Source organism: Motacilla alba, unplaced genomic scaffold (assembly GCF_015832195.1).
Source record: "Motacilla alba alba isolate MOTALB_02 unplaced genomic scaffold, Motacilla_alba_V1.0_pri HiC_scaffold_28, whole genome shotgun sequence".
In the NCBI taxonomy this organism is placed as follows: domain Eukaryota; kingdom Metazoa; phylum Chordata; class Aves; order Passeriformes; family Motacillidae; genus Motacilla; species Motacilla alba.
In genome coordinates this window covers 841,360-853,588 of record NW_024037374.1, presented here as the reverse complement: position 1 = coordinate 853,588, position 12,229 = coordinate 841,360, and the positions used below count along the sequence as shown (strand labels likewise).

Genomic DNA, 12,229 nt, shown 5'->3' with positions numbered 1-12,229 from the left:
AAGCTCACTGAGAAACCACCTGTGCTGGTGAAGGATCCAGAAACACATCAAATCACAGGACCTTTCCAACTGATTACTTGGGGAAGAGGGTATGCGTGTGTTCTACTACCATCAGGTCCGAGATGGTACCCAGGAAAAAACATCAAACCATACCTAGGCACTGCAAACACTACCGCTACAAACACTGACAAGAATCCTCCTGAGTCAAACACAAGTCCTCCTCAGAATCAAATAAGTTCTGCCTGGAGACGAAGACGTCGCCGAATCTCCACATGCATAGGGAAAGACCGTCCCACCATGCGACAGCAGACAAAACAGAAAGCTGAATAACGTTCTGCTGCATTTAGCCAGAAGCTAGATATAGCCTGAACACAAAATTGTTCTCTGAATTTCATGTTTTTACCCCTCTATACCCTAAAAACCTTATTATCCCCTTTTCTCGTCTCTTATCAAAAAAAACCTATACCCACTCCCCCCATCCTTAGCTTATTAGGAAAAAAAAAAAAAAAACAAAAAAAAGGGGGGGGGGGGGGGGGAAGGAACAAGGGAGAAAACCCTAACCCTCTCACCATAAAGATAACAAATTTTGCTTATATTCCCTATCAGAAGCCCCACTCCTGTCCAAAGATGAAAAATATCTCCGTTGGTGCTGTCCTCACTGCTGCCTGGATGCTCCTCACTGTACCGTATGCCATCGGTTGGATTAGCCCACAGCCTAGCCATAATGTTTGGGTAACCTTAGCAAAAACATTAAAACAGGATAACATGCGCTTATCCATGGGAAGCGTTGATAACCCACTTTCCACATGTGTAGTAGGAATTCCCTTCGCAGCCGATGATTGGCCCGTCTATAACACAGAGCTCCTCCTCACCACAGGTAAGAGACCCAGCCTGGTAGATACTTGGGACGAGTGGACAAAAATGCTGCCCAATGCTCTAGAGGAACCCCAAGAATTGGACCTGCTGGGGTTCTCCAAGGCAACATACTGCGTCAAATTTTACTTCAGACGCCCGAAAAAATAATTGGCCAGAACTTGACCAGACCAAAAACACATATCGAAAAGACGTATCACCCATTAACAAAGCCTATAACCCTCCTGATTGGTGTAATTACACTGCTCGTGTGATCTCTGTGTCCTCTCTCAATCCCAAAGTATTACCGAAGGGAACGTTTCTCATCTGTGGTGACAGAGTGTGGGCTGGGATTCCCTCTCGACTCCAGGGAGGTCCCTGTACCCTTGGGAGACTTTCTACCCTGACTCCAAATATCACCTTGTTACACAATTGGAAAAAAGAAAGGGAATTAAAATGCCGCAAAAGGTCCTACACAGAATTTGATGAAAATTGCGATCCCAGATTATATGATTGGAACAAACCAAAAAAGATTGCTGTCTCCCTATTCCTACCATGGGTAGCTGCAGCCAAGGCCCTAGGTGAAATAAATCACCTCGGGTGTTGGCTCAGTAAGCAGGCTAATGCTACATCTGCAGCCCTGAGCGATCTCTTAAAGGAAGAAGAAACCACAAGACATGCATCGCTCCAAAACCGAGCAGCAATTGACTTCCTGCTGCTGGCCCACGGACACGGCTGCGAGGACTTCGAAGGGATGTGCTGCTTCAACCTCTCTTCACGCTCGGAATCCATCCATGCGAACATCCAGAAACTGAGGGGACTTGAGAAGGACTTGAAAGTAGAAAACAATCCAGACTGGGTTAATGACCTGTTCGGTCAATGGGGATTAACAGGATGGGTTGCATCTTTGGTGAAGGGAATGTTGTGGATTTTCCTTGTGATTGTCATTGTATTAGCCATCTCATGCCTTGTTCATTGCTTCAAAAGAGCTATAGGGAACGCCTTTTTTCTAAATACAAAAAGTGGAGTTGTAGCAGGGACAGGCCCTGCAAACCTGCCTTGGCGTTCTGAGGCCTAGGACAGGCAAGATGCTGAGTCATGATGACCGGATGTTAGGAGCCCCTCTCTCCCACTCTTAGACCCCTGCTCATCTCTCTGTAAGGCTATAGGTCACTTTCCTTTAACCCTTATCATTGGACAATTCTAAATCCCCTCTTGCCCTATACAAACCCCTGTTTCTGCCCGGCTCATCAGAGAAGAGCTCTCCCTGAACCCCTATGCAGAAAGAAGATAATGAAGGACATCGCCGCAGAATATTTCACACAGCCTCTCTCTTTCCTGGTCTTCCAAATGCCTGCTGCATGCCCCAGCTGAGCCTAGCAAGCCCAAGAGCTGAAATCACTCATGAGCTGAGAATCACTAAAGCTGAATATCACTAAAGGCTTGCTGAGGCGCAGGCTGGAGGCTCTGCTAGAGCTTGGGCTGACTAGCTGTCCTCCGAGCTGAGCTATCCGGCTTTGATGCAGCTCCTGGGTACACCCCGTAGCCCAGCCAGAGGCATTACCTGGTGGATGTCCCATCCTTGGAAATATTCCTGGTTGGATGGGCTCTGAGCAACATGATGGAGCAAAAGATGTCTCTGCTCCCACCCCACAGGAGCCCCTGTGGTGTCAGCTACAGGAGTGGTCGGTGTCTCTTGTAGGATTCAATTCCCCCGGAGAGCGGAGGGAACACACAGCAGCACAGATGGCAGGAACATCCTCCCATGGAGATGGGAATATGCTGGATCAACAGGCTCAGGCTGCCCAGGTTTGTGTCTTTGTAGATGGACACCAGTGTCAGAACAGACTGAGAACCAGGAGGCCCCACAGTGTCTCTGCGTGCCCTTGGTTCCAGGAGGCCCCACAGAACCCTAGGGTGTGGTAGCAAGTTCCTTTGTTATGAAACCCTGGTGTTACAAGCAAAAGTAGTTTGTTCAGGTTGTCCGCCATGTATATTGCTTTGCCCTGGAGATGTACCTTCCCATGCCCCCGTCCATGTACCTCAGGACCTACCCCTTACTCCAGATCATTGCCTGCCACTCAGGGAAACCCTGCCCTCCTCCCTTGTCCGTTACAGATACCCCACCTTTCTCTCTAGAATCTTCTGTGTCCATCTTGTATCCCTCCAATACCCACTGGGATGCTTAGTCTTCTCTCCTCCCCTGTTGTTCCCCATTGGTTGTCATAATGTGTACCCTGCTTGTGCTCCTCCCCAGGTTTCCTGCCATTGCTCCTAGTTTGTATCCTCCCCATGTCCCCTCCCCCGTACTGAAGCTGTTGTAACCCTGGGTTTGCTGTCACTTGTCCCTGGACCCTCTTGGAGATTAAAAGCCTGTTGGGAACCCACACAAGTGATCGCTCTCTTTCATTCGCTCTGGATTCCTGGGCTCGGGACAACATCAGCAGCTGCACAGAGCAGCCTGTTGCTTCTGGGACACAAGCAGCCCTGCTTGTACCACCAGCCTGAGCGGCCCCAAGGGCGGATAGGGAGTGGCCACTCTTGGCACGGGCCAAGAGACAGGGCTAGCCACAGACATCTGCGAGTGGCCACCCTGAGACCAGGGCCCCTTTGGCTCCATGAGGCCCCACAGAATCCCAGGGCCCCTTTGGCTCCATGAGGCCCGAGAGAATCCCAGGGCCCCTTTGGCTCCATGAGGCCCCACAGTGTTACATGGACGCCTGGACACCACAAGGCCCTGAGGTATTCCAGTGGATCCTTGATTCCATCTGGCCTTGCTGTGTCACGAGAGCCTCTGGATTCCCTGAGACCCCACAGTGTCACAGTGTCCCCTTGTTTCTGCAAGCCACAGGGTCACAACGGCCCCTGAGCATCTTTAGGCACCAGAGTGTCACAGCATCCCCTCAGCTCCCTGGACTCCACAGTGTCACAATGTCCCCTTGGTTCCATTTGGTCCTGCAGTGTCACAGTGGTTCCTGGGAACCATGAGGCCCTGAGGGATCACAGTGCATGGTTCCCTGAAGCCCCGCAGGTTGGCAGTCTCCTCTTGGCTCCATGAGGGCCCATGGCCCCAAAGGGGCCTCTGGATTCTACAAGGGCCCGGAGTGTCACAGGGCCCCTGTGATCCCAGGAGTCCCTGAAGTGTCACAGTGTCCCCAGGAAACACTGCAGTGCCACAGTGTCAGCATGAATCCCTGCAGTGTCACCATGTCCCCAGGAGGCCCTGAAATGTCACCATCACCCCAGGAAACACTGAGGTGTCACAGTGCCCCTAGGAGTTCCTGCAGTGTCACAGTGTCCCCAGGAGGCCATGCAGTGTCACAGAGGAGCAGCCCTGGAGTCTGCACAGCACCAGGGGAGGTTTGGCAGTGTTCCCCTATCTGTGAGACCACAGCAGTGGCAAATCCAACGTTCCCCTCTCTGGGACATCTCATGGGTGGCAGCCCCAAAATTCCACTCTTTATGACACCACAGCAATGGCTGCCCCAGCGTTCCCTTCTCTGTCACAGCAGAGCAGTAGCAGCAGCAGCATTCCCCTCCCTGTGACACCACAGTGGTGTCAATCCTGACCTTCCCCTCTCTGTGACATCGCAGCTATGGCAGCCCTAAATCCCTTTTCTGTGACATCACAGCAGTTACAACCCCAACATTCCCCTCTCTGTGACACCAGAGGTGGCGGCCCCAGCATTCTCCTCTGTCTGACACCAACACAGTGGCAAACCAAAGATTCCCCTCTCTCTGACACCACATTGGTGGCAGCCCCAACATTCTCCTGTCTATGAAAACACAGAAGTAGCAGCCCTAACATTCCCCTCCCTGTGACACCACAGCAGTGGCAGCCCCAGCGTTCCCCTGTCTGTGATACCACAACGGTGGCAGCCCCAAAGTTCTCTCAGTGACACCACTGCTGTGGCAGCCCCAATGTGCCCCTCTCCGTGGCACCGCAGTGGTGGAAACCCCAGAGTTCCCCTCTCTGTGTCACTGCAGGGGTGGAAGCCCCAGAGTTCCCCTCTCTGTGTCACTGCAGGGGTGGCTGTCCAAAGTTCTACTCTCTATGACAGCACCGCAGTGGCAGTTCCAACATTCCCCTCTCTGTGACACCTCAACATTTGCAGCCCCAGTGTTCCGCTGTCAGTGACACCACAGTGGTGGCAGCCTCAGTGTTCCCCTGTCTGTGACATGACAGCAGTGGCAATACCAATGTCCCCGGCGTATGACACCAAAGCGGTTGTAACCCCTGCGTTCCCCTCTCTGTGACACCACTGAGGTGGCACCCCCGGCATTCTCTCTATGACAGCACCTCACTGGCAGTCCCAACATTCCCCTCTCTATGACACTGCAGGGTGCCAGCCCCAAATGTTCCCCTGTTTGTGACACCACAGCCCTGGCAGCCCCAGTGTTTCCCTCTCTGTGACAGCACAGTTGTGGCAGTCCCATTGTCCTGGTCTCTGGGACACCACAGTTGTTGCTGCCCAAACGTTCCCCTCTCTGTGACACTGCAGCTGTGGCAGCAGCGCTAGAACAGAAGCAGCAGCCGTGGAACAGCAGGGGAGCAGGGGAGGAGCAGAGACGGAGCTCTGGAACAGTGGGAGATGAGCAGTGCTGGAGCAGTGGTGGAGCAGTGGTGAAGGAGCAGAAGAACTGTGCAGGAAAATCCCCAGAGCAGCAGTGGAGCAGCGTTTGAGCAGCAGGGGAGTAGAACCATGGAAAAGGTGGAACAGTGATGGAACAGGAGCCAGAGCCATGGAACGTGGCCGGACAGGAGCCACAGCCATGAACAGTAGTGGCACAGTGGTGGCACAGTGGTGGCACAGGCACCGTGGCCGCGGAGCGGTGCCGGAGATGCCGAAGCTGTGGGACACAGAGCGGCTCCGAGCGCGGTCTCCTGCAGGAGCTGGGCCCGCACACCAAAGCGATCCCGTCAGGCTGACCCAGAGCAGGGCAGCAGCAGGAATTGCTGCTGGGCTCTGGAAGGCACAGATGGAGAACATTTAAAAGTGACGTGGGGGTTTGATCCTGTTAATTTGGGCTGCTTTTGGGGTGCCAGGACCGTTCCAGTCCACCTGAAGTTGTGAACTCAGGAGATGCTCAGGACAAAAGCAAGCAAACTGCCTTCTTTACTGCAGGGAAACACAGCTTGGGAGAAGTTTCATGGTTTCTGATTTTGGAACCAAACTGGGTCAGTTATTGGCCTGTGGTTTGTTCTAGTCCTGGAACAATTCGCAAAGTGCTGTGATTTGGCACTAAAAATGAGCAAGGGGCCTCATCGTCTGGATATTGCACATGGAGCTCAGAGCTATTTCTGGTCATTATGATCGACAAAACAACTGGAATTTTTTTCCCGATTTCACTCTTTATTCCTCTCTCTGGGATGAGGCCTCCAACACTCCCTGCAGGACTGCTTTCCCGAATCTGCTCCACCGGAGTTGGGATGAGACAAATGAGCAGTGGGAAGAGGAAGGAAAATGGACCATTCAAACTGCAACCTCTGTTCTTGCAGCCTCTGGATTTCCAGAGTTTAGAAACTGTCATGGTTTCAACTCGATGACCAAATCCCCCACACTTCTGACTTTTGCCCTGGCAGAAAACCTTCCTTTGGCCCCATTTAGGAACTGACCCAGGGAAACACCTCAGTGCAGATGCTTTTTGGTTGGTTTTGCTGAGAGATGACAAGAAAATCAGCACAAGAGGAGGGATGAGGGAGAGGGCAGAAACAATTCCTTTCTTTTGTCTTCCTGGTGGAAAGTCTCCTGTGGAGGTTGTGCTGCATCTGGAGACTTCCTGGGCCAAGGGCTGTGGGAAGCGATTCAGCTGAGGCAGCTGAGACATCTCCTCCCTGGTTTGCAGCCCTGGGGCTGGCAGGGATCACAGCTGCCCCCCGTGCACCCCACACCCCCTGGAATGGGGGATTCTTCCTGCCCCTGGCAGATGCTCCTTCTCCATCCCTGGCCTGGGTGCTCCTGGTCTGAGCTCCCTGCCGTGGTCATTGCTGGGGGTGGAGAGCAGCAGGGAGGAGTTCAGCGCCAACCTGGGAGGTGCCAGCAGGGTCAGAGATGTGTGGAGGTGACAGTGCCAGAGGGACGTGATGTGCAGGTGGACACAGGGACAAGACAACACCTCTGGGGAAGCCTCTGGAAAGTTTGGGGGAATTTTTTTTTGTATAATACACATGGACACAGACACACAGACACAGAGTGTAGCTTTGCTGAAAAGGTTTATTGATGATTGATGATCAAGGGGAAATGGCCCAGGGCTCACAGGGATCAGAGGGTTCCTCCAGGGATGATCATCTCCTCATGCCACCAGAGGGGATCGGGACACCGGTGTCCCCAAAGCTCCCAGTCCTAAAAAACAAACCCCAGAACGTGACCTCTGGAGGCCACTGGGCCATGGATGGGCTTTGTCCCCACCCCTGTCCCTGCAGGCACAGCTCACCTAGCCATCCAGAGAGGCAGCCAGGCGCTTCTGCCGCAGAACAGCCACCAGCTTTTCAGCCACAGGGGGCTGGGGACAAAGGCAGCGTTAGAGACACACAGGGGGCACTGGGCTGGACTGGGAGGCAGGGGAGAGCGGGGGGGCCTGGGGGAAGGGGCTGCGGGAGCAATGGGGTGCAGGAGCTGCTGTGCTCCTGCCCAGAAGCACTGGGCTCCTGGCCAGGAGGCACAGCTGGGGCAGGGGCTGCATCCCGGCTCATCCAGGGGCTCCTGGGGTGACAGGGATGGGAATGCAGCAGGGGCCCTGGGCAAAGGCTTCCCTGGGGAGCAGCCCTGGGGCAGGGCCTTGTCTGGGCTGTCAGCAGGGCTGCACTGGGCTGTGCTGGGACCAACTGGGATGGCCTGGGCTGGGGTGGCCATGCAAGGGGAGGGTCTGACACCGGCAGAACTCGGGGTACCCACCAGAGGCGTCTCCAGGACCGCAACATTGTCTAAATCCAACTGCAGAGAGACCAGGAGACCTGGCTGGTCACTGGGATGTCCCCAGGGCCAGCAAGGGATGGGGGGAACACAGCTGCCCCCCAGTTTCCTGAAGGGATTCCCTCTAATGGCAGCAGCCCACTCACCTCCCGGAGATCATCTTGGGTTCCTTCCAGGAGTGCCTGGAAAGGAGAACAAAGGCTGGGTCTGGACTGGACCTTGTGGGGCTGTGGGGGGACACGGGTGCAGGGAGCAGGGCGCAGGCAGAGGGATGGGAATTCAGGGCCTCCAAGGAGATCTCTGTGAGGTGGGGGAGACCCAAAGACACTGATCTGGGGTCAGTTGAGGGCCCAGGGGACAGGGCTGGAGTGTGGAAGGAGCAGGGTGTGAGGTACAGGGGAGGAGAAAGGAATTGCAGTGTAGGGACATGGGAGTGCAGGGAGGGGCTTGGTGGGGACAGAAGAACGAGGAGGAGTGGGGACAAAACCAACGGGACTGGGAGATGCTGTGGGAGTGGGGGTGAGTCAGGGAATTGTACACGGGGACCCCGCTGCAGTGGCCAGGAAGAAAGGCAAAGGATTGAGGGGGCCATGGAAGGAAAGACCTCGGGAATGGTCAGTGGGAGGGCATTTGGGACCCAGAATGGGACACAGAGGAGGGACCAAAAGGGTGGGATGGGAGGGCAGAAAGGGCAGGATGTGGGGACAGCGTTTGGCTGGTGCCTCACCTTGGCCTGTGCCGGGGGGCACAGCAGGATGGAGAAGAGCAGGGCCACGCTGAGCACAGCCACCTTCATCTTCCTCTCGCTCTGGGCAGCGCTGGGTGAGGCTGCAGCAGGTGAGGAGCACCTTTATCCCTGCCAGGACTCCTCCCTGCACCCTCCCTGCCAGCCCCCAGGCCAAAGCCCGGCTTGGCACAGCCCCCAGCCCTGGCCACAGGCCCAGCCCTGGCACAGAGTCCACCCCACCTGTGGCACGGATCCAGCCCCCTTGCCCAGCATCCCTCCAGCTTCCTGCACGGGGCAGCTGCCCCTGGAAGGGCCCAGGCACCTGGGCCCAGGCACCAGGGCTCTGGGAGGGGAGGGGCAGCAGGAGATGGGGGATCTGGCACTGGGGCTGTTGGAGGATGGGTTGTGCTGGACTGGGGGTTGTCCCCATATGGTCCCCAGATGCCTTTGGCTCCCTGCCTGCCCCCCTTGGACAGGCACACCATTGTCCCTGGGGAAAGAGATGTGCAGAAGGCTTCACTAATGCCCCGGAATGTCAAACAGGAATCACAGCCATGGACAGCCATCGGAATCCACTTGACTGTGGATTTTCCTTCCTGAATGCCCAAGATGTCTGAATGTCTTCCTGGTGCCTCAGGCCCTGGGTAAACAGGGCTTATCAGAGATGCTGGCAGGGGACAAACATCCCTCCTCCTCACAGGGCACCTCTGTTACCCCAATTAGCTCCGAGTGGCTGCCTGGGGACAGGTGCCCACTTCCCCATGTCCCTGGGATGGGCACATCCTGCTCGGTGCCAGAGCTGGCCTGGGCCCAGAGCCAGGGCCATGACCCAGGTGCTCTGGGAGGGCTCAGTGGCTGCAGGTGGGACAGGATGAGGGGCAGGGCAGGGCATATTCCCCTCTGGACAGTGCTCTGGGCATGGAGATTGGATGGGTTTGGCATCAGCAGGAAAAGGGATATTGGGTTGTGTGGATGTGGGAATTGTCCCTCCTGAGCCATTCCCCAGCCCTCAGCCTTGTCTGCAGGTGATCAACATTGCCCAGTGCTCCCCAGTGTCTCCAGTGGCTGCAGATGGCAATCACCCACCTGATCACATGTCCCTTGTTCCCCTTGTTCTCCCACATGTTGGGTTTGGGGCTGGGCTCAGCTCTGGGCTGTCCCACAGGGAAAGCTCTGGGAGGGGAGGGGCAGCAGGAGATGGGGGATCTGGCACTGGGGCTGTTGGAGGATGGGTTGTGCTGGACTGGGGGTTGTCCCCACAGGGTCCCCAGATGCCTTTGGCTCCCTGCCTGACCCCCTTGGCCCCCCAGGTGCCTGGGCCCTTCCAGGGGCAGCTGCCCCGTGCAGGAAGCTGGAGGGATGCTGGGCAAGGGGGCTGGATCTGTGCCACAGGTGGGGTGGACTCTGTGCCAGGGCTGGGCCAGTGGCCAGGGCTGGGGGCTGTGCCAAGCCGGGCTTTGGCCTGGGGGCTGGCAGGGAGGGTGCAGGGAGGAGTCTGGGCAGGGATAAAGGTGCTCCTCACCTGCTGCAGCCTCACCCAGCGCTGCCCAGAGCGAGAGGAAGATGAAGGTGGCTGTGCTCAGCGTGGCCCTGCTCTTCTCCATCCTGCTGTGCCCCCCGGCACAGGCCAAGGTGAGGCACCAGCCAAACGCTGTCCCACATTCTGCCCTTTCTGCCCTCCCATGCCACCCTTTTGGTCCCTCCTCTGTGTCCCATTCAGGGTCCCCAAACGCCCTCCCACTGACCATTCCCGAGGCCTTTCCTTCCATGTCCCCCCTCAATCCTTTGCCTTTCTTCCTGGCCACTGCAGCGGGGTCCCCCTGTACAATTCCCTGACTCACCCCCCACTCCCACAGCATCTCCCAGTCCCGTTGGTTTTGTCCCCACTCGTCCTCGTTCTTCTGTCCCCACCAAGCCCCTCCCTGCACTCCCATGTCCCTACACCGCAATTCCTTTCTCCTCCCCTGTACCTCACACCCTGCTCCTTCCACACCCCCAGCCCTGTCCCCTGGGCCCTCAGCTGACCCCAGATCAGTGACTTTGGGTCTCCCCCACCTCACACAGATCTCCTTGGAGGCCCTGAATTCCCATCCCTCTGCCTGCACCCTGCTCCCTGCACCCATGTCCCCCCACAGCCCCACAAGGTCCAGTCCAGACCCAGCCTTTGTTCTCCTTTCCAGGCACTCCTGGAAGGAACCCAAGATGATCTCCGGGAGGTGAGTTGGCTGCTGGCATTAGAGGGAATTCCTTCAGGAAACTGGGGGGCAGTTCAGTCCCCCCCATCCCTTGCTGGCCCTGGGGACATCCCAGTGACCAGCCAGGTCTCCTGGTCTCTCTGCAGTTGGATTTAGACAATGTTGCGGTCCTGGAGACGCCTCTGGTGGGTACCACGAGTTCTGCCGGTGTCAGACCCTCCCCTTGCATGGCCACCCCAGCCCAGGCCATCCCAGTTGGTCCCAGCACAGCCCAGTGCAGCCCTGCTGACAGCCCAGACAACGCCCTGCCCCAGGGCTGCTCCCCAGGGAAGCCTTTGCCCAGGGCCCCTGCTGCATTCCCATCCCTGTCACCCCAGGAGCCCCTGGATGAGCCAGGACGCAGCCCCTGCCCCAGCTGTGCCTCCTGGCCAGGAGCCCAGTGCTTCTGGGCAGGAGCACAGCAGCTCCTGCACCCCATTGCTCCTGCAGCCCCTTCCCCAAGGCCCCCCCGCTCTCCCCTGCCTCCCAGTCCAGCCCAGTGCCCCCAGTGTGTCTCTAACGCTGCCTTTGTCCCCAGCCCCCTGTGGCTGAAAAGCTGGTGGCTGTTCTGCGGCAGAAGCGCCTGGCTGCCTCTCTGGATGGCTAGGTGAGCTGTGCCTGCAGGGACAGGGGTGGGGACAAAGCCCATCCATGGCCCAGTGGCCTCCAGAGGTCACGTTCTGGGGTTTGTCTTTTAGGATTGGAAGCTGTGGGGACACTGGTGTTCTGATCCCCTCTGGTGGCATGAGGAGATGATCATCCCTGGAGGAACCCTCTGATCCCTGTGAGCCCTGGGCCATTTCCCCTCAATCATCAATCATCAATCATCAATAAACCCTTTCAGCAAAACTCTGCTCTGTGTCTGTGTCCGTGTGTATTTTACAAAAAGATTCCCCCAAACTTTCCAGAGGTTTCCCCAGAGGTGTTTTCTTGTCCCTGTGTCCATCTGCACATCCCGTCACTCTGTCACTGTCACCTCCACACATCTCTGACCCTGCTGGCACCTCCCAGGTTGGCGCTGAACTCCTCCCTGCTGCTCCCCACCCCCAGCAATGACCACGACAGGGAGCTCAGACCAGGAGCACCCAGGCCAGGGATGGAGAAGGAGCATCTGCCAGGGGCAGGAAGAATCCCCCATTCCAGGGGGTGTGGGGTGCACAGGGGGCAGCTGTGATCCCTGCCAGCCCCAGGGCTGCAAACCAGGGAGGAGATGTCTCAGCTGCCTCAGCTGAATCGCTTCCCTCAGCCCTTGGCCCAGGAAGTCTCCAGATGCAGCACAACCTCCACAGGAGACTTTCCACCAGGAAGACAAAAGAAAGGAATTGTTTCTGCCCTCTCCCTCGTCCCTCCCCTTGTGCTGATTTTCTTGTCATCTCTCAGCAAAACCAACCAAAAAGCACCTGCACTGAGGTGTTTCCCAGGGTCAGTTCCTAAATGGGGCCAAAGGAAGGTTTTCTGCCAGGGCAAAAGTGAGAAGTGTGGGGGATTTGGTCATTGAGTTG

At 56.7% G+C, this 12,229-nt stretch overlaps 2 long non-coding RNA genes across 2 annotated transcripts; one reads left to right on the top strand and one right to left on the bottom strand.

The window, feature by feature from the left end:
* Window positions 1–7,049: 7,049 nt before the first annotated feature.
* On the bottom strand, window positions 7,050–8,618 carry LOC119696386. The gene is made up of 5 exons (XR_005255557.1): window positions 8,494–8,618; window positions 7,913–7,948; window positions 7,749–7,787; window positions 7,288–7,356; window positions 7,050–7,196 (listed from the first exon to the last, which is right to left on the bottom strand). It is a non-coding gene; the product is annotated as an uncharacterized LOC119696386 (long non-coding RNA).
* A 1,381-nt stretch (window positions 8,619–9,999) lies between these two features.
* LOC119696387 lies at window positions 10,000–11,578 on the top strand. Its single transcript, XR_005255558.1, has 5 exons — window positions 10,000–10,125; window positions 10,674–10,709; window positions 10,835–10,873; window positions 11,266–11,334; window positions 11,426–11,578. It is a non-coding gene; the product is annotated as an uncharacterized LOC119696387 (long non-coding RNA).
* Window positions 11,579–12,229: the final 651 nt, after the last annotated feature.